The sequence below is a fragment of the Pseudorca crassidens genome, chromosome 12 (genome assembly GCF_039906515.1).
Source record: "Pseudorca crassidens isolate mPseCra1 chromosome 12, mPseCra1.hap1, whole genome shotgun sequence".
Taxonomy (NCBI): domain Eukaryota; kingdom Metazoa; phylum Chordata; class Mammalia; order Artiodactyla; family Delphinidae; genus Pseudorca; species Pseudorca crassidens.
This window is the reverse complement of record NC_090307.1, coordinates 12,074,875-12,095,613: the sequence shown is the minus strand read 5'-3', so window position 1 is coordinate 12,095,613 and position 20,739 is coordinate 12,074,875.

The following is a 20,739-nucleotide window of genomic DNA, read 5'->3' as shown; positions in this document are numbered from 1 at the left end:
GCTGGTATTTGGACTCTGTCTGCTGACCAGATAACCCATAGCTGGGTAGCAAGTCCTAACCTACTAAATGTAAGATACAACCCAATAAAAACATGTGAAACGATACTTCACAAATGAACATATAGAATGTCCCGAAATGATCATTGCATACATCATTACGAGGGAGTATACTTGCCTATGTCATTATTAATTGGGAAAAATCAAATCACTACACAGCTACCTAGATGACTGCTATTACAAATCAGCTTCCAAGAGCTGGAGAAGGTGTGGATCAAAGAAATACTGGTAAATGGCTGATGAGATTTGTAATGGTACAACCAGTACTGGAAAATAGTTTGACAGTTTCATCAGAAGCTAAAAAACAAAAGCAGACTACCATGTAGCCCACCAGTTTCACTTTTTGTATTTACCCAAGAGTAATAAAAGTAGCCACACATATGTGTGTACGAATGCTTATAGTAGCTTTGTTCACAGTAGCCAAATATTAGAAATCTGCAAACATCCACAAAATTCATCAAGAGATGAATGGGATATGAATCATCAATGCAAGAAGGAAAAACCTGATAAATCAATCTTAAAAAGATGATATGCTGAGCCATAAAAAAGAGTATTGTATAGTTCTATTTACATGAAACTCTAGAAAATGATCTAATCTATAGTGACAAATCTGGTCAATATTTTCCTGAAGCTGAGGGTTGAGAAGGGGTTAACTAGAAATAAAGGAGAACAAAATAATAATTTGAGCTAAGGGAAATCTATACCCTGATTTTGGTAATATAAACATTTGTTACAATTTATCAAACTGTATACCTAAAATAGGTATTTTATGTAAATTATACTTTAATAAAATTATTTAAAATCTTATCTGACATTTTAAACATATTTATTGTGATACAATTTACATACTATAATATCCGTATATTTAAAGCATACTGATGTGTTTAAAGTATATTACAGAGTTGCACAACCATAGTCACAATCTGAGTATAGAATATTTTCATCACCCTAAACGAAACCTCGTACCCATTAGTAGTCTTTTCTCTCTTACCTCTTTTTCATTTTCTCTATATATAGAATAAAAGTATGCAGTAGTACAATGTAGTTCATATTTATACTATTTTGTAAGAATTTACTTATGCCATTAAAATTGTCGGTAAATCTAAAGGCTGTATAATATTGAACTTTTTGAATGTATCATAATTTATTTAAACATTTCTCCATTATGGGATATGTAGATTATTTTATTGAAGGCTTTTGAGAAAAGCATACAATGAGATATAGAACATATTAATATAATAGCTTTAGTTTAAGTGAAGACAATTATATTATTTTTTGCTCCCTTATTAATCTAGAAAAATGATCCCAAAGAATGATAATAAATAATAAAGAAGAGTGGATATGAGTACAGACTGTTGAGAACTATTCACATTTTACATCAATACTTCTTTTAGTACTAAATTTGTGATTAGTGAGGTTTGCATGGACTAGGTCTTAGGGAGAGCTTTTTAAATTAAGGAGTCAGAGAAAACTATGAATTTTTTGAATCATTTGTTCATAGATAAATTTTGAAGTAGAAAAAATACAGCAAAACAGTCAGTAGAAAGTTATCCATTTGCCTTCTACGGAATCATTGCATTCCGTCAGCATATTTCATGATTTGAAGATGTGAGAGTCATAAAGGACCAACACACAAAACAAGATTTCTTCTTTTCTTTACTTGTCTGGTTCACAGTGTTTCAAGAGGAATAGTGGATGAACTCAGGGGAGGTATGTCATCCACAGGACCTCATCCTAATCACAAAGAAGGGAAGTTCTGAGATGCTGGCCCTTTGTCTCTACATGCTATTGATCTTCAGTAGCATGGCGGTTTTCTGCTTGAATGATCTCAGTTTACTAGATTTTTTCACATGAAACTTTTTTGAATTGTCAAGGAACTCTATGCCTGCTGCTACTGGCACAATACTGTTTTGAAGTATTTGAAGTATGTTTTGAAGTATTTGAAGTATGAACGGTAATGAGCAATTGGTATTCTCCCAGGATACGTGGATAAAAAATAACTTCTGTAATCAAAAGTTTGAAGGCCTGGGAAAATCTTTTTACTTAGAGGGGTACTCTTTAAGAAAACAAATCAATTATTTTCAAATAAATGGAAGATAAACTTGACATTGCTATCTTATTCGTAGAGACAGTTAGGATTTGTCTGTTAATGTATACAGGTCAGCCATCTCTTTTAGAATTGTCCCACTGAAGGGATAAACATTCTTCAATTTATAATATTATTTGAAATGTCAATCGGATCAACCTTTTAATTCATGTGTTAATTTTGTTTGCAGTTTTAGTATGCTTTGTTGTCATTGTTAGAGGTAGGGTGGTAGATAATTTAACCTATAAAAAGAACTATATATAGGTTGTAAAAACCTGGATAAAGAGATTTGTTGATTAGTACTCATCTCCTTGAAAAATTAACACTTCCATCTAAAGGACCAATCCAATCCTGTTCAGTTCTCTGTGACTGGCTATGAATATTAAAATAAACATATATCTAAGAATGTATTTGTAGTCTCAAATACTGTTTCTGGATTAGTTGATTCACGACACCTTTCTCTGTACAGTTTTTTGTTTTTTTCCTAGTCTAGGTTGCAGGGACATTTGAACATACATAAGGATTCCTTAAAATATTTCTCTATGCCACAAATAGATTCTAAAATGAATTTATAAAATTTAAAAATTTGATCTTTTTCCAAAACCCAAGGGCCCTATGGGGAAAATGATGGTATTCTGGGAATAGGAATGCCTTTTTGAAAAAGGATTAGTAAAACCCATGGTATGGCTATTACCTTTAACAATAAGATCAGTTTGGAGATTTGATAGATATATAGTCAGAAAAAATGTCTTCAGCCTCCTTGAAAGAAGATCTCTGGAACCCCCAAAATTCGTAGACTGTGGGAAGATTTTTATTAATGAGAATTAACAATCTTTTGTTTCTTTAGGAAAACTGAATTCTGAGTGTATGAAATAAATAACCTTTTAGTATCTTAAGTTCAGGGAGATCTAGTGATAATATCTTGCCTTAGAACTTTCCTTAATTTGAAATGCTGTTATTGAAACTAATTGTTGTGGTGCTATTAGGGGACTCGACGTAACTCCTGCAGATTTAGGGAATTCGGTGGTGCTTCTTTGCTGGAGTCATTTGTCTTCTTTGATCTCAGAGGCATTTTTCCTGTACTTCTCTCAGATTACTCCGTATGTTCTTCCTGAGGACTTCTCAGAGTTTGATGTGCATCACCTATGACAGCTGGGGGACATAAGTAAGGTGCATATTAGCAGTGGAATTTAAGGGGAGTTCAGATTAGAATTCAGTAGATCTGGAGTAGGCACTGAGGACATGATCTATACTTTAAGTAAGCAACCCTCCTGATTAGGTGGTTCACAGACCACTCTGGAGAAGCACTGTTTTTGCCTTGTGTTAGGTCTATATTTTACCTTTCCAATTAGGACTACCAGGTTCTTGTGAGTGCTTTGTGAAGAACTCAAGGCACAGTCCATGGTTGGCATTGAGAATGCATTTCTTAAATGAATTAATGCTAGATCCAACTTCACCAATAGCCTCACTTGCTGCCTATTCATGCACTGTGGGTTCTTAGTTAAATACCTTCCTTCCTTCCTTTCTCCCTTCCTTCCTTCCTTCCTTCCTGTCTGCCTGTCTGCTTTTGTGGAGATAACACGAGTAGCTTTTGAAAACCATGAGACTGTATAGAAATAGTAATTCCTTCCATAGTCAGTTTGTACATGGTTATTGGAAATTTACCATTCAGGGGTCACTATCTTATCTGTCATATTCCACTTCAGAGCAATAATTTAGGGAGATGGTTTCTGTCTTGGTAGATAAGATGCAAATACCATAACATCTACTGAAAATTAAACGGGAAGACAGAGGTAAATTGAATAACTTAGAGGTGTGATTAGTTTGTTTGATTAGAAGTTCACAGATCAGCTCTGCAGTCTTGGGTGTTGAATGCAGGTTTTAAAGAATTAGAATGAGTTACAATACACTTGATGCAAGTTAAATATGAAGAATGGCATGTCATGATAAACTTAAAAAGCACTGCATATGAACCGTATTTTAAAAATATGGCAGTACAGTTAATTTAATAGATTGAATTTCTCCCGTATCCTAAGAAAAAGGCAAAATCCAATAGGATATTATTTTTAACCTACAAAGAAAGAAAGCAGCAAAACTTAATTCAAATTTAACTGAGCCCATGTGAAATGTGTAGTTATGAAAAACTGGAGCCCCATTCTAAAACCTTTTTAAAAATAAAGATGGATGCTTATTTGTATTATAAATTGTAGCTACTTTTCTTGAATTCACACAAAACTTTATACAAAATATTCTTTTTGAGTTCTGTAAATGTCAATGTTATTTGTAGTTAGATACATTGAGAAATGATAATTACTGAATGTTCAGTAATTTAGAACTCTGAAAGCTAGAAAATTTTGTGAGGGATATTCTAAAATATCCAAAGAATATAATAAGTCAACAGCATTTAAACCAGTCCTTATACAGATTTGGGTGAACATGTAAAGTGTGAAAAAGTTAACACCTTTTGGTCGAAAACTTTTTGATGACTTCTCATTGCTTTTAAGATAATGTGCAAAACTTTTAACAAGGCTTTCAAGAAATTTTGCCAGTTGGCCTCAGCCTCACTGCTCACAGCTCATTCTTTCCCTTCTTGACATCTTCCCTCCACCCCCAACTGTTCTGACTTTCCCTCATTTCACCAAAAGAACTATTCTCTTTGCCTCAGCACTTTGCCCATCCCTGCTCAGCTCCTGTACTTGCCCTCTTTCCTGTCTGCCCTTCCCTGACCCCTCTGTTGTGACCTCCGATCTACTTTGACTAATGAGTTTTATCACAATCCTTCTAATTATCTGCTCAGTTGCTTGTCTCCTTGGCTATGGAAGAGCAGATTTCCTACCCCTCTTCTTCATTGATGTAGATGTAACAGTGTTTCACATGTAGAAGGTGCTCAAAAGGTATTTATTGGGTGAATAAAAATTTAGATGCTTTAGTTACCGAAAACTGTATATCTGAAAAGATATATACAGCCTGCCTTAACTCAGAAGTCCCCATACTACCCCAACAGAAGGTCATCCTGCCTCTACTCAAATCATTCCAGCAATAGTTAATTATTTTCAACCAGCAGATTCCTTTTTCTCCCATAGAAACTTCCTTTTTTATACCCTCTGAGTTATGAGACACAATCTTTTTCACCTCCTAAACTATCTTGAGTATATACATTTTCAGGTTTCCTTCAAGACTTATGGCATTATCTCCTCACCTGTATTCACTGCTTCTACAGCCATGGATACTTCACTCTTTCTAAAATGGCAGTTAATTCTATTATTTCTTTGCTTAATTAAAAGAAATTTCCCATTATATAGATGTTACTTTCTAAAACTCATTCTCATACCAATTTACAGTGTTTGCCAGACTGCATACCCTACCATCTCTACTACTGTTTTACTTATTATTTTTCTTTAGAGCAACACTCCTTTTAACTTAGATTCATGTAAAAAAAAACCTTTCTGTAAATACTACAGGTGGAAAACATTTTCACTTATGCTAACAAAATGCAGCAGTTAAAAGAAAAGCAATGAAAACTTGACAATATTATTAAATTCTAGCTTGGAAATGCTGTTTGTTGATGACACATAAAGTGGAGATTACTCCTTATTAAAAAAATATAAAGCAAATCCTAGTGAGGTGTTAATAGACATGTTACTAATAAACCAGAATATTTACTCTAAGATAATTGAGAATCAAAGGAGAATTGAAGGGAGAATAATTTTAGCTTAGAGATTTCATATTATTTGATGTTTTGACCTAATACTATGAATTAATATAGCCTCTATCTCCAGTAGTGGTTTTCTCACAATTTAGGTCTTGGCCTTTTCCTCCACCCCTTCGCTGTATGCCATGAAAGACCCTTGATGATCTAAATCTAAATCTCACCTTGTATCGGAGCTTTGTGTCTCTACGTTATCTCCCACGTACCTGGTATGTCTGCCATGCTGAACTACTGCTAATCTTCTAAACCAGTGTTTCCCAGTCTGGACACTATTGACATCTTGATTCAGATACTTCTTTGTTTGAGAAGGTTGTTGTGTGCATTGTAATTGTCATATTTCCAATCATATACAAAACTTAGAGTGGATCATAGAGCTAAATGTAAAAGCTGAAACTATAAAACTTGTAGGAAAAAACACAGGAAAAAATCCTCTGACCTTGGAGCAAAGATTTCTTAGACACCACACCAAATAAGAATCCATAAAAGAAAAGCAGTAAGTTAAACTTCCGCAAACTTAAAAAATCCTCATCGTAAACACTGTTAAGATAATAAGAAAACAAGCCACAGACTGGGAGAAAATATTTGCAAAGCATATACTTGATAAAGGACTTATATACAGAGTATATAAAGAAGCTTCAAAGCCTAATAAGAATCAAACAAGCTGATTTTTTTTAAAAAAAGGGTAAGATATTTGGGAAAAAAACCACTTCACCAAAGGAGACATACAGATGGCAGATAAGCTAATAAAAAATGCTAAACCTGGTTAATGTTAGGGAAATGCAAATTAAAACCATATTCTGACACAACTGAATGCCTATTAAAATGTCTAAAATTAAAGACAGGGCTTCCCTGGTGGCGCAGTGGTTGAGAGTCCGCCTGCCGATGCAGGAGACATGGGTTCGTGCCCCAGTCCGGGAAGATCCCAAATGCCGCGGAGCAGCTGGACCTGTGAGCCATGACCACTGAGCCTGCGCGTCCGGAGCCTGTGCTCCGCAACGGGAGAGGCCACAACAGTGAGAGGCCCGCATACTGCAAAAAAAAAAAAAAAGAAAAAGACAGATCATGCCAAGTGGTGAGGATGTAGAGGAACTGGAACTCTCGTGCACTGTTAGTGGAAATGCAAAAAGTTAAAATTATTTTGGAAAACAGTTTGTCAGTTTCTGAAAATTTAACCATTTACTAATCTTTGATCCAGGTATTCCACTCCTAGATATTTAACAAAGAGTAATGAAATCATATGTCCATACAAAGATATACAAAAATGTTCATAACTGCTTTATTTGTTACAGCCCCACTCAAATGAGAAACAATCCAAATGTCTATCAGCAGGTGAAAAGATAAAACAAAGGTGATTATGAAAACATATAGATGTGTCTAAAAATAATTATTTTGAGCAAAAGAAAAAGTCCAGAAAGAGTGTCCACTGAATGATTCCAAATATGTAAAACACTATGGTGTCAGTGAACAGGTCAGTGAATGTCTTGAGACAGGTCGGTGAAACATTTGGGGAGAAGTAAGAGGAAGGGAATACAAAGGGACACAGGGAATCCTTTGGGTGTAATGGATATGTTTATTAACATGATTGATATAATGGCTTATAGGGTGTTATACATTGATAAAACTTATCAAATTATACATGTCAAATGCATGTGGTTCAAGATATATCAATTATACCTCAATAAGCTATTAGAAAAAAACAATTTACTCTTTATCAGATCTCTGTTAGACAGTCTGGTGCATAGTCTTTAATTCTTCTGAATATTACTGAAGGGTATACATTAGCATATTCCTTTTGAAAGTGAAGAAATAAAAGTTCAGAGAGATTATATGAACTGCGGGTTATACAAGAAACGAGTTGCACATTTGGAGTCAAACTCATGCTTTCTGGCTTCAAGCCCAAATTCTACCATGCAGTTTTCTCTTTCTCAGCCTGAGCAACTCCTTCTCCCCCTTGTTTGCTGGCCACTCCTCCAGTCTTTTAAGTCTCCCTAGCTTGGGCCTCATAGGATCCCCCCTGTATTACCATTGCCTGAACACTAGGATTCAGGAAAGATTTCAAGACATCAACTTGAAAGACACATAGCTCCTGGTGGGACTAAGAATAGGCTTTACTGGAGAGAGGACGAATTAACAAAGTGAAGTCCCTAATGGAAGGGACAAATCCCGTAATTTTCCATCCTCCCTGGTGGCACATGCCAGGGCTAGTGTGCTCTGCTGAACAAAGGGTGTATGTCTGTGTTCCTGTGGGCTCACTCCTCTGCTATCCTACTGTAGTAGTTTGCTAGAACTGCAGCAACTAAGAACCACAAACAAGTGTATTAAACGACAGGAATTTATCTTCTCATAGTTCTGAAAGCTAGAAGTGCAAGATCAAAGTGTCATCAGACTTGGTTCCTTCTGAAGACTGTGAGGGAAGGTTCCTGGCCTCTTTCCTTGGCTTGTAGTTGATCATCTTCCCCCTCTGTCTTCATATCATCTTCCATTTGTATGTTTGTGTGTCCAAATTTCCTTTTATAAGGACACCAGTCATACTGGATTAGGGCCTACCCTTAATGATCACATTTTAATTTAATTATCTCTGTCAAGACTTCATCTCCAATTATGGCCATGGTCATATTCTAGGGTACTAGGTGTTAGGACTTCAGCATGTGAATTTGGAAGGGAGGACACAATTCAGCCCATGACATCTACTTTTTTTAATAGTGCAAGCATTGCAAAGTATACTTTGTTACAAGGCAGACTGCGTTTGAGGGACCTTTTTTTTTGTTGTTGTTGTTAACAAAAGTTCTTAGGGAATGCCAGGTGTACTCACCAAATTAAAGCCTCCCGAAATTTAGTATTAAATAAGATTAGGAATGTATAGATTTTCTAGTATCAGTGACAAAAAATGTATCTGTTCTCCTACCTTGAGATGGAGGACAGAGCCCCAGACTTGGATTCCCTCTGGCCCTAACCAAGTTTGAATAGCTCTTACACCCTTGGACCCAAGTAAACAGAGATATGCCACACAAGCTGCAAACAAATTTACTGTAGAATATAGGGATCTCTCTCTCACTTAATCTATCAATAAACTCCTGCTTTCATTACTGATACTGTACAGGCTCCATGTTGCCCTTTATCCTTACAAAGGACCACCTAAAAGGTGAGTGGTGTGTGCAACTGCCATCTTTTGAAAGAGTCACTGACTCAGAGTAAGGGAAGAGTTCGTATGGTGGATATATTTAAGTAAGAGGAAGAAAAACTGACTTCAAATCATTTCTCTTCAGTAGCAGGGATGCAATAGATTTTTATGTAATCAGGGACTGTTTTCCAGTGCATTTACTTGCTTTTCTTTGTTCTCTCATTTGTTTTGGAGGTACAAATGATTAGAACAGAATTCACATTAATTGAACAATTGAATGTGGCTGCTGAGGTTGGTTGGAAGTAGGAAACATTACATATTGCTCGTCTGTAGATCCAGACATGATGTGATGGAAACATGTTTCTGATTATTTACCTTGGCAACTAAATGTATATTAAATACTTGACTTGTATTTAGTAAAAGTAGTTTTATTTTAATGGAAATATTTAATATAGTTTTTTTAAAAAAATTTTTATTGGAGTATAGTTGATTTACAATGTTGTGTTAGTCTCAGGTGTACAGCACAGTGAGTCCATTATTCATATAATCATATCCACTCTTTTTTAGTTGCTTTTCTCATATAGGCCATTAGAGAGTACTGAGTAGAGTTCCCTGTGCTATATAGTAGGTTCTTATTAGTTATCTATTTTAATTTTTTTTTTTTTTTGGCCACGCTGCACAGCATGGGGGATCTTAGTCCCCTGTCCAGGGATCCAACCTGCGCCCCCTGCAGTGGAAGCGTGGAGTCTTAACCACTGGACAACCAGGGAAGTCCCCTATTTTATATATAGTATGTATATGTCCCAATCTACCAGTTTATCCCTCCCCCCCTTTCCCTTCTGGTAACCATAAATTTGTTTTCTACATTTGTGACTCTATTTCTGTTTTGTAAATAAGTTCATTTGTACCATTTTTTTAGATTCCATATATGGAAATATTTAATATAGTTTAATTATATTTTAAACACATGATGTTCAGCCAGATTAAGAGTCTTGATTTGATTTTGATACAGATTAATATAACTTGTATTATACCATTTAATTTTAATAGATAATTTAAGGAAATATTTAGAAGATGTAAAATAAATATGCAATTTTTTATAGTTTTGTTCATTTATAGTTTTCCAAAAATTAAATAAACATTTTTATATTTGCATACGGTTATTTTTTTTTGGTCCTTTAGATCAGGGGTTAGCTAACTTTCCTGTAAAATTTCAGAGAGTAACTTGTTTAGAGTTGTGGGCCATACTGTTTTCAGTCACAACTAGTCAACTCTGTTTTAGTAGGAAAACAGCCATAGATAATACACAAATGAGTGAGCTTGGCTGCTTCCAATAAAACGTTAACTTATAGACACTGAAATTTGAATATCATTCAATTTTCATGTATCATGAAATATAATTCTTTTAATTATTTTCAACCATTTAAAATATTTTTAAAAATTCTTAGCTTGAAGGCTTTGCTAAAACAAGTGTCACTGATAAGAGCTGATCGAACCCTATCCTGGATCATTATTCTCAGTATAACAAAAATTTTGTGGAAACTTTGATTATAACAACAAAATGAGTAATTTTGCAGAATTGAAATCAATAAAAATAAATTTTATAGAATAAATACATAATTATTTATGAATTTTCTTTGCCTGTCTTTTCATCCAAACATAGCCAGCCCATCAACAAAACCAAGAAAGATGCAAAATAGATGTATTCCACTTTGATATTTTTCCAAATGTTAGTCAAATAGAAAACATTGCTTTGTACATTTTGTCCAAATGAATGCGTATTTGACAAGGTTGGAAGATGTAACATATTTTATTCAACAGTTCGTCTCTTGTTTTATAATTTTTGAAGCTAACATACTGTTGAATAAAATATGTTCTGGATGTTTTCTCTCCTTAAGTGCTGTTTTAGCATGTTCCCTGCTTTCCTGTTTGCCCTGACCTAGTGATTCTCTTTCTGGAATTTCATTCTTGGTTAACCCTGGCTTTTGTATCAGCCCGTATAATTTTTTGTACCTCTTAGCTTCTCTGACAAATTTCTCAGGAATGTGTTCCAGAGCCAGACCTCTTTATTTCCTTGGTAACAGTCTGTTGTGAAGGGTGGAGAATAAGTGATGGGAAGAGGCCAGGATTGTCCTCCAAAATTTCCAGTTAATGAAATGAGCATACATGTCCACCTCCAGAGATATATATATTCAGTGCTTTAAACAATAAACGCTTTTCTTTCACTCACACACAGGCCCACTGCTGGTCAGGAAGGGTGGATCTGCTCCATGCAGACCCTCGTGGATCCAGGATCAAAGAGCGGTGATCATGACAGTCACAATTCCAAAGGGAAATATCTACAGGTTCTTGCATTCTTGCACAGGCAGTTAAGTGTGTTGTCCTTAAAAGGCACTTTCACATGGCTAACACCCATTGGACAGAAGGAGCCACATGGCTCACCCATCTCCAATGGGGCCAGGAAGATGGAGAGACAGGAATATTTGGAAAACAGCAGTAATAAGTACCACAGATATAAACAAACCTTTAAGTGCCTTAACGATTTTTCTGTTTAGGTTGCCTTAGTTCCTGGGGAACCTCGTTGCTTGACTAGGTACAATCATAGCATGTCTCTACTATTTTTTGTTCCCCAAAGCCCTAGGTTGTCCCCAAAGTCAGGGTACCTCAGGTGAATTAACCTGGACTGTGAAATTTAAAAAGTGTTAAGGTATTTATTTGAGGCATGTTACTTTGTTCATTTTGTCTCCTTTTTTGGGAGGAGGAGATGACAGGCATTACCCATAAACATGGTTTTTAAAAGTATGCTTGCTCTTTAGTTTGATTATTTCTTATATATATTTCAGTTTTTATGTTACATAATTGAAAATTGTAGCAAAATGTATTTCTGGCTCTACTGAGGGCAGTGAAATTCCATCTGAGTATTTGCAGTATATCCTCTGATGTCTTAATTTAAACATTATGATTTAAAAACATTTTTAGTTTACATTTCACTCCAGCTAATGCAGTTTTAAAGGATGCAATTTGGGACTGATAATGCTTAACATAATTCATTTTCAATTTATTTACATGTAAGTATTAATTTATTTCTGCTAGTGAGACCTAGATATGAACAAAATAGAGCTAATTTTCTTTAAATGAGCATTGAGTTCTTCGGCAGCATTTGATAGCATTGCCATATAGCTAAGCATAGTAAGTCAAAAGGTGTTTTTGGTAAAATAAAAAGTAAACAAACAAAAAATGCTCATACCTTTAATTTTTTGTAGGAAGGTGAGGAATATAAAGGTAAAGCAATATGGAGTGCTGATAAAAGATGCCAACATCTATTACCAACATTAATCAACATCCATTATAGGCTTAGGCACTAATTAGGCACCCTATGTTTGTTCCTTACCTCATTTAACCTTCACAGCTGCTCAGTGAAGTAGGCATCTGTTATCTCCACTTCACAATGAAGTATGTAGTCACCTGCACTAGCAGATTACAAGAGTAGACTCAAACCAAGATGCACTGGACCCTGGAGCTTTTTTTTTTTTTGTCACATTATTCCCAATTTCAGTATTATTCCCAGTGACATTTAACTGGGAAATCTATTCCCTCCTTGCCTGAACCACAGAGGGAAATAACAAGCTCTAGACCATCCCACACTGTGTAGGTATCTCAGAGGGTCTGCTCACACAGTAGTGATGATGGGGGTTCCCCTCTTAGCAAATACTACAAATCTGCAGACCCTAAAAGGACATTTATCTTGAGATATTTGGTCGAAACAGTGATTGGAGAAGATAAAACCTCTCCTTAGTTCTTGAGGAGAGTCTGTTTCTTCTGAAAATTGAAGTGGCTGGGTAGGGGGATAGATAGGAAGTGAAGGATAGATATGGATTTGCTACGAAGTGGTGCTTATTTTACTGAGGAGAACATTTCTTTCTTTTGTCACAAAATATGATGCGATAAGAATTTTAGCTTTTCCTAGAGATCATCTGATACAATGCCTAAGCCACATTTTTCTTACTCTATGCCTATTTGCTTTCTGTGCAGAAATAGCCATGGAGAATTTCTGTCACAGAATATCTAATTTCTGAGGTGCTCTAATGGGGAAGGTCGAGGAGACCAAGTTGGATTATTCAGGGATGAAGATTCAATCTTTTCTTAAACCTTTTCTTGCCTTTTGTCCATTTCAATATTCATTAACACCTACATTAAAGGATAAGGAGGCAAAAGGAGATAAAAGGAAATTCTTTGCTTTCAGATGTTATTAATCTTTCATTAATGATACCTCTGATCAAAACCATGTTTAACCCCCCCCTTTGCTGGGAAGCTGATGGTTTCTCGGTTTGTCAGGTATATTTCTATTCTACAACAACTGGCTGTTGGTTACTGTACTGCAAAATTAAAGTCATTTTACAGGTTCCTATATCTAATGTTGTTTATTTCTTAATATGCTGCATGCCACACTGATTATTTGTGATCTGCTATTATTTATGCTAATGATTTGTTATCATCACATTGTTTCTATGTATGTTTCAGTTGGTGACTGTATGAGATGTCTGTATTTAAAAAAAAGTGTTCTTTGGATTACATACATGGAATTCCTTTTAATAGTTGCTAGAAATATAACACTGTCAGTTATTTGGAACTAAAACAAAAGAAAGGCTATAACATTTAATAAAAAGATACAGTGAGCCACAAACAGGTATATTTAATCTTATTCAGAAATTTCTGGACTTGTAAGGAAGAAGTTCTTTTGGCTGAGTTTTATGTTTCTATGGATTAAGGGCTGACTTTCACAGACACTTGTGCCTTTCACCCATTGTCCTTTCTACAATGTACTATTCTCACTCTTACAATCAAGTAACATGTGGTAGGAGCGGAATAAAATATGTTGCTGATGATGATTTGGCAAAATAATAATTATAATGAATATTTTACTGCCAGTGCCAAACTGTGTTATTTGCAATTAATGCATTATTTAGTCTTCACACGTGATGTATGAGATTCGTATCATTACTGTTTGCATTTTATAGATGAGACAACTGAAGGTTAAGAGAATTTAATTAGTCAAGCTGTTGAGTGGTGGGATCAGAATTTAAACCTAGGCAATCAGATTTCTGAGCACATGCTGTTAGCCACTGTGCCAAAGAGCCTGAAATGCATGCTAAAGATCGCCGAGGCATCCTGTGTGAGGTTAAGGAACCTGTAACTTTAATAAGATTGTCTGACCACTTTTGGTATAATCACTGCAGCAGTCAGCACAGAGTCTAGAAAGAGGAAAGACACAGAGCAAGGATTTATCAGTATTTAAGCAACACTTTAAAGAGATGATTGTCTGATGCTCCATGACTGGAGGATACTCATGGCCCTTGTACAGCGAACATCTTCCCAGTTGCCTTCTTGTCAAGCCACCTTTCATATGTAAGTTGGTCTCCAAATTGGATATGCCTTAAAATAGAGTAACCTATGCAGATGAGTACTTTTGGATGAAAATAAGTTGACATGCTGGCTTATGGATGATTCTGTTGTATTTTTGATCACGCCGTTCACCCCAATGGAAAGCGTGAACTCAAGTTTCTGGATCTGAGCAGAGGAGTTTGGGTTCTGATGCCTGGTAACTCGGTTACAGTCCTTCCCAATTGTGAAATCTTTAATACTTGGAGGGCCACATCTTCTGGTTTTTGATGTTTCTGCAGGCTGCAGGTACAATCAAGTGTGTTTCTAATCTTGCAAAAACAAACAAACAAAACCAGCACTTGGAAAATACAATTTTGGTTTAGGTACTTGTTCCACTCTTGAGTGGGGCTCCAAGGATCATCCAGTGTATCCCCAAGTCTGCTTTTCTACCCACACATTTCAATTTAAACCTCTTATCAAAATGCCCTTTGCCAGCTCTTTTGAACAAGCTTAATAATTTTCATAAAGGAAGCTGGCTACCAGATGATATTTTGGCCTGGAACATTGGTTCTTAAACTTGACTGCAAATTAAAGTAACTCCAAGGAGTTTTTAACAATACTGATGCCAGGCCACATCTCATAGCAGTTCGGTCAGTATCCCTGGGGTAGAACCCAGGACTCCCGGGTAATCCCAGTAAACAGCCAAGTGTGAGAAGTACAGATCAGATTGAACAGATAGGAATATATCTTAAGTTAAGTAGTTATTAGTAACAGCTTTCCCCTCTTATATAGTAAAAAATTGAAACCAACTAATCTTCATTATTTTTTATTTACTCTTTTAAGGAAGTTAAAATGTGAAATAAACGTAATCAAAATAGAGCTTTGGTTAGATTTTTCCAATTCTAATATTTGTGTTTGTTTGTTTAGCTCTTTATTCATTATATTCATTTGCAAATTTGGTTTTGGGAAACAAATCTGAATGGATTTATAGTAAACTAAGGGACGTATATTCCTATTGTAGCTCTGGCATAGCCTTTCTTTATGATTTGGAAAAAGCCATAATAATAACACTCAAATCCCTGATACTAGTTTGTGACTACATTTTAATAACAATTTAGTGAAATGATAAAAGAGTTCATACATTCATGTTTATATACATGCATTACTGTTTTTATTATTCTGATATATTTTTAATATTAATTTTATGGAAATAAAAAAATAAAGGGCAGCCACTTTGCAGAATTCCAGGTAACATTGTTTACATCATTGCCTATGCAAATGGTGTCTTTTAGAATTATGCAAAGGGGAGTGAGGATAAGTAATTACTTTGGTTTTGTTTGTGTTTTGTTAGTGTTCAAGATCTTTCTTGAAAAACAATTTCCATGTGCCCTTTTGTAGATTTCCTTCTTCCTCTCTATTTAAAATCACACACACATACACACACACACCCCTCCAGGACTCAGTTACGAAGTTGAAGTCTAAGAATAATTGATAGTCAGTGACTGCTCCCAGTTGACCCGCAAGGTATCTCACCTTGGCTTCTGAGACCTCAGCTTTATGGAATACCTCCCCTCAAGGTCCACATGAACTCTTCATCAGCTGAGATATTGACTTTTACATTCTCATATTTCGTAACTTCTTTGAAAGACTCGCCAGTGTCGGCCATCTCTTTCCTCAATGTCCACAGCACTGCCCTTTCCTCATTCTCCTCTGGAAATACTGCCTTCTTAACTCACTCCTCTTTCTCCTTTTCTTGCTCTACACATATAATGATCCCTAGTTTACCCTTCTTTCATGAAGCTTTTATTCATCTGATTGGATGCAGAAAATTGCCATGTAGAAGACCTAAAATCTCTTTTTCTAACTCCTCTAAAAATTCATACCTACGTTTACAACTTCTTTCTGAAAGCCAGCATCTACAAAGCTCTTCTGTCCTCTCTGCACCTAAACGTAGTTGAGAATCATTTATTAAGTTGAGCATAAAGTACATCATATGCATTGCCTAATTCTGTCTGTTCTGATGCACGGATGTTAACATTTACCGGCATATGGCTGTATTAAGATCCAGTGGAAAGAAGCATAAACCAAGAATTGAAGAGCCCAGCCCTATCTCAGTCTCCTGTATTGTATAACTTTACACATATCTAACTTCTTGAAGTTTTATTTTTCTGATACGAAAACAGTGGTTGATTGGCAAAAGGACCTCTAAATGGGTAACTCTCATCTTGAACCTACTAGAGAATTAATATTTATTTCCCCCCTTTGAATTTATCTTGTATTATCTTTTCTATCCCATGTAGGCATCTCTCATTTGTTTCAGTAAACTGTTGGGCTCATGACAATCCTCAGGTTAGTTTAGCTTCTCCACAAACTTCCTTTCATGGGGGTGGAATTGACTGGACCTTGTGCAAAAAGACATAGACTTCAAAAGTTCTTGAAAGTATTTTGTTCATTTCCTTACTTGAAAAGTACTCACAGAATTGCCTTTTTTACTGGCTTCCCCAGGAAATGCCCCTCATTATGACTAGGCTGAGTTGGACCCCTGAGGTTTTAGTTAGTCAGCACTTCTTCCAGACTGTCCGCTGCCTTCTCACGCCTCTTTAATTTGCTAAAGTGTTAGCAATTAGCACTGATTTGCTTAACGAGGTGCCAAGCCAGCCACATCAGCTTTTATAAAAAGAGAAGCTCAAACATTGGGAGGTCTTTATTTTTCAACTTTTTTGCCTTCTTTTGCCAAAATTTGCCACGGGGATTTCTGGCTTGCCTCTTAGATTGCATGTGACCTTATGTAAGAAATCAGATAACCAGATAACAAATGGGAATTACATGAGCATCTGGAAGAAATAATTAATCTGAAAACTTTAACACTTATACAATATCAGTGTTCCTCAAGTGTTTGAAAGAACAAAAAGTATTTTATTACTCTGAAAGGAATACATTGTAACATGCTTTTTATCCTCAAATAATTAAATGATCTCTGTTGATCCCCTTAGGCAGGTGGTTACTGACTTCCTAATTGTAAATATATTTCTCCCTGGCCAATAGCCAACCTACCACATGATATTCTCCTTTATTTAATATTTATTTAGTGAGCCGCAGTTATGTGCAAAGCGTTATATTTCCAGGAAATTCTCTGGGGTTTTCCCTTTTCTTAGCCAGAGTCCTCTTGCTTCCTTTGTAGATCTGCACAGACACATTGTCTTTAAATTAGCTGACATGGAGGGCTTTGGACTCTCTGTATTGAAGAAAGACTATTTTCTGTTTATTAATTGGTGGTTTGGAGAGGAAGAAGAGGCTACCTTATATCAAGAGTGAGGAATGGATGGAGAAGATGTGGCACATATATACAATGGAGTATTACTCAGCCATAAAAAGAGACGAAATTGAGCTATTTGTAATGAGGTGGATAGACCTAGAGTCTGTCATACAGAGTGAAGTAAGTCAGAAAGAGAGAGACAAATACCGTATGCTAACACATATATATGGAATTTAAGAAAAAAATAATGTCATGAAAAACCTAGGGGTGAAACAGGAATAAAGACACAGACTTACTAGAGAATGGACTTGAGGCTATGGGGAGGGGGAAGGGTAAACGGTGACAAAGCAATAAAGAGGCATGGACATGTATACACTGCCAAGCGTAAGGTAGATAGCTAGTGGGAAGCAGCCGCATAGCACAGGGAGATCAGCTCGGTGCTGTGTGACTGCCTGGAGGGGTGGGAGGGAGGGTGACGCAAGCGGGAAGAGATATGGGAACATGTGTGTATATATAGCTGATTCATTTTGTTGTGAAGCTGAAGCTGACATACCATTGTAAAGCAACTATGCTCCAATAAAGATGTTTAAAAAAAAAAAAAAAAAAAAACAAACAAAAAAAAGAGTGAGGGAGCTCAGCTGGTAACCAGCCATGCCTCACGTGTTCACCAGACAGCACTCATGGCCCCGCAGACTATATTATTTTAATGATTTCATAAACAGTATTAATGAGGAATTACTAAGCAAACAAACAAAAAGAAAAAAGAAATATTCCCTGCCTTTCAGTGGACTGATGCTGTGGTGTTTACAGCAGAGAGGAGGTCATTGAACAATAGGCTCCTTGTTTCCAAACTCAACACCCAGAAATCTCTCTTCCAGTTTGTTGTTTGTTTTTCTTATGTAAAAAGATTAGCTCAGGAAGTTTAAGTATTGGAGGAATACAGTAATTAACAATATTATGATTATACTAAGAGAGAATATTGAAGAGAGATAAGATTAGCAAAATTCATAAACAGTGTGCAACAGTAATGTGGAGTTAAAGAAATTTATCAAATAACTTTTCAAGGTACAAGTCTGGATCACTGGATTACACTTTTGTCTCTTTTTTTCTCACCACCTTTTCTACCTACTACACACTCGACTCCCATTGCTTTGCCCAGGCAGATAGATACCCTGTACCAACTATAGAAGGTGGCAGATGCTGGTATACTTGGGTAGGAAAAGGGAGAAAATAATTTTAATTGCCTTGTTATGCAGTTTATCTATATAATAAGCCTTCATCTACAAATATAATCTCAAAATAATGGATATCAAGATCTTATAAAAAGCCAGAGTGAAAAAAATAATACTTATTGAAAATCTTGAAGGCTCTACAGCCAAATCACTGAGCTTGATACTTTATTTATTTATTATTATTATTTTTTTTGATCTTGATACTTTAAATCATAGCCTTAAATCATGATACTTAAATCAAGCTGGGCTTCAGTACCTGAGTTGATCACAGAGTTGCCTTCACTAGATTATGTTTTAACGTTATCCACCAAGCTTTTATTGAAGAACACTACACCTCAAGAACCGTATCAAAATAGGAGTATACTTGCCATCAAAGTGTTAAGGGCTCTGTCCTCTGTGTCCTTCCTCATCTTCTTTGTAACGTCAGGAATGTCTAATAGGAAAGTGCTAAGAGCACCCATGCTTCCTACAGGAACTGGCTTTCTGTCTCCTGTCTGATTATGCAAGTAATCATCTTTCTTTTCACTCTGGCCACCAAAAAGATCAGAGTAAAATTTGAAACTGCAGTATAACAATTAGGTTTGACCTTTTTATCTGCATTTTAAAGTCTTCTATTCCCCGGTTTTGATTTTTCTTTTTCTACTTTGTCATTATTTTCTTGAAAGCACTTGAATAATCTGTGAAATAGGCAGTGTAGTTATCTCCATTTTCCTGAGGTAAATTTTTACTATATGTTGATTAAGTGACTTTTCCAAGATTTCATTGTTAAGACTGAAACCTAGATATTTGCGTACAAAGTCACGTTCTCTTCACATGAAGCCACATGAAGCTGGGGATGCTCAGTGGGAAGGGATGAGGAGGGTGATGTTGCTCTCCTTGAGACATTCGACAATGTTTGGAAATAATTTCAGTTGTCACAAACATGGGGAGGATCGGTACTGGCATCTAATGGGTAATTCTACAATTTACAGGTCACATCTCCCCTTCCCCTAACTGTAAGGAATTATCCAACTCAAAAATGTCAGTAGTGCTAAGGTTGAGAGACCCTGCATTAAAAGAGAAAAATAAATACCGTATACTAACACATATATATGGAATCTAAAGAAAAAAAATGAAGAAACTAGGGGCAGGTCGGGAATAAAGACGCAGACCTACTAGAGAATGGACTTGAGGATATGGGGAGGGGGAAGGGTAAGCTGTGACAAAGTGAGAGAGTGGCATGGACATATATACACTACCAAACGTAAAACAGATAGCTAGTGGGAAGCAGCCGCCTAGCACAGGGAGATCAGCTCTGGCTTTGTGACCACCTAGAGGGGTGGGATAGAGAGGGTGGGAGGGAGACGCAAGAGAGACGAGATATGGGGATGTATGTATATGTATAGCTGATTCACTTTGTTATAAAGTAGAAACTAACACACCATTGTAAAGCAATGATACTCCAATAAAGACGTTAAAAAAAAAAGAAAACCGTAAAAATAAATAAAACCAGTAGAATAAATAAATAAATAAATGATTAACTCTCTTCAATAGTACTTTTAAAACAGCTTTTGTGTAAGTTGTTATGCCTTCTTTCTCTTTTGTTATTTTACTTTCAACACCTTTGTTGGTTGTCTACATTTTATTAATATTTTACAATATACTAACTCTTTTATTACTTAATTTGATAGTGTTTTTCACTTTTTATTTAATTCAACTTCATGGTTTACTTTATACATTATTTAACAAGAAAATGAATTTATAAAAGAGGAATATAAAGTCTTTTGACTCCTGAAATTGAGAATAATATCTCTGGTGATGGGAAGTGCACAAGGTCCTTCTTGTTCCGTAATTCTCTAGACTAGGATAATACTTCTCCAGCAGGACTCCCAACTACTTGATTGTGATCTTCCAATT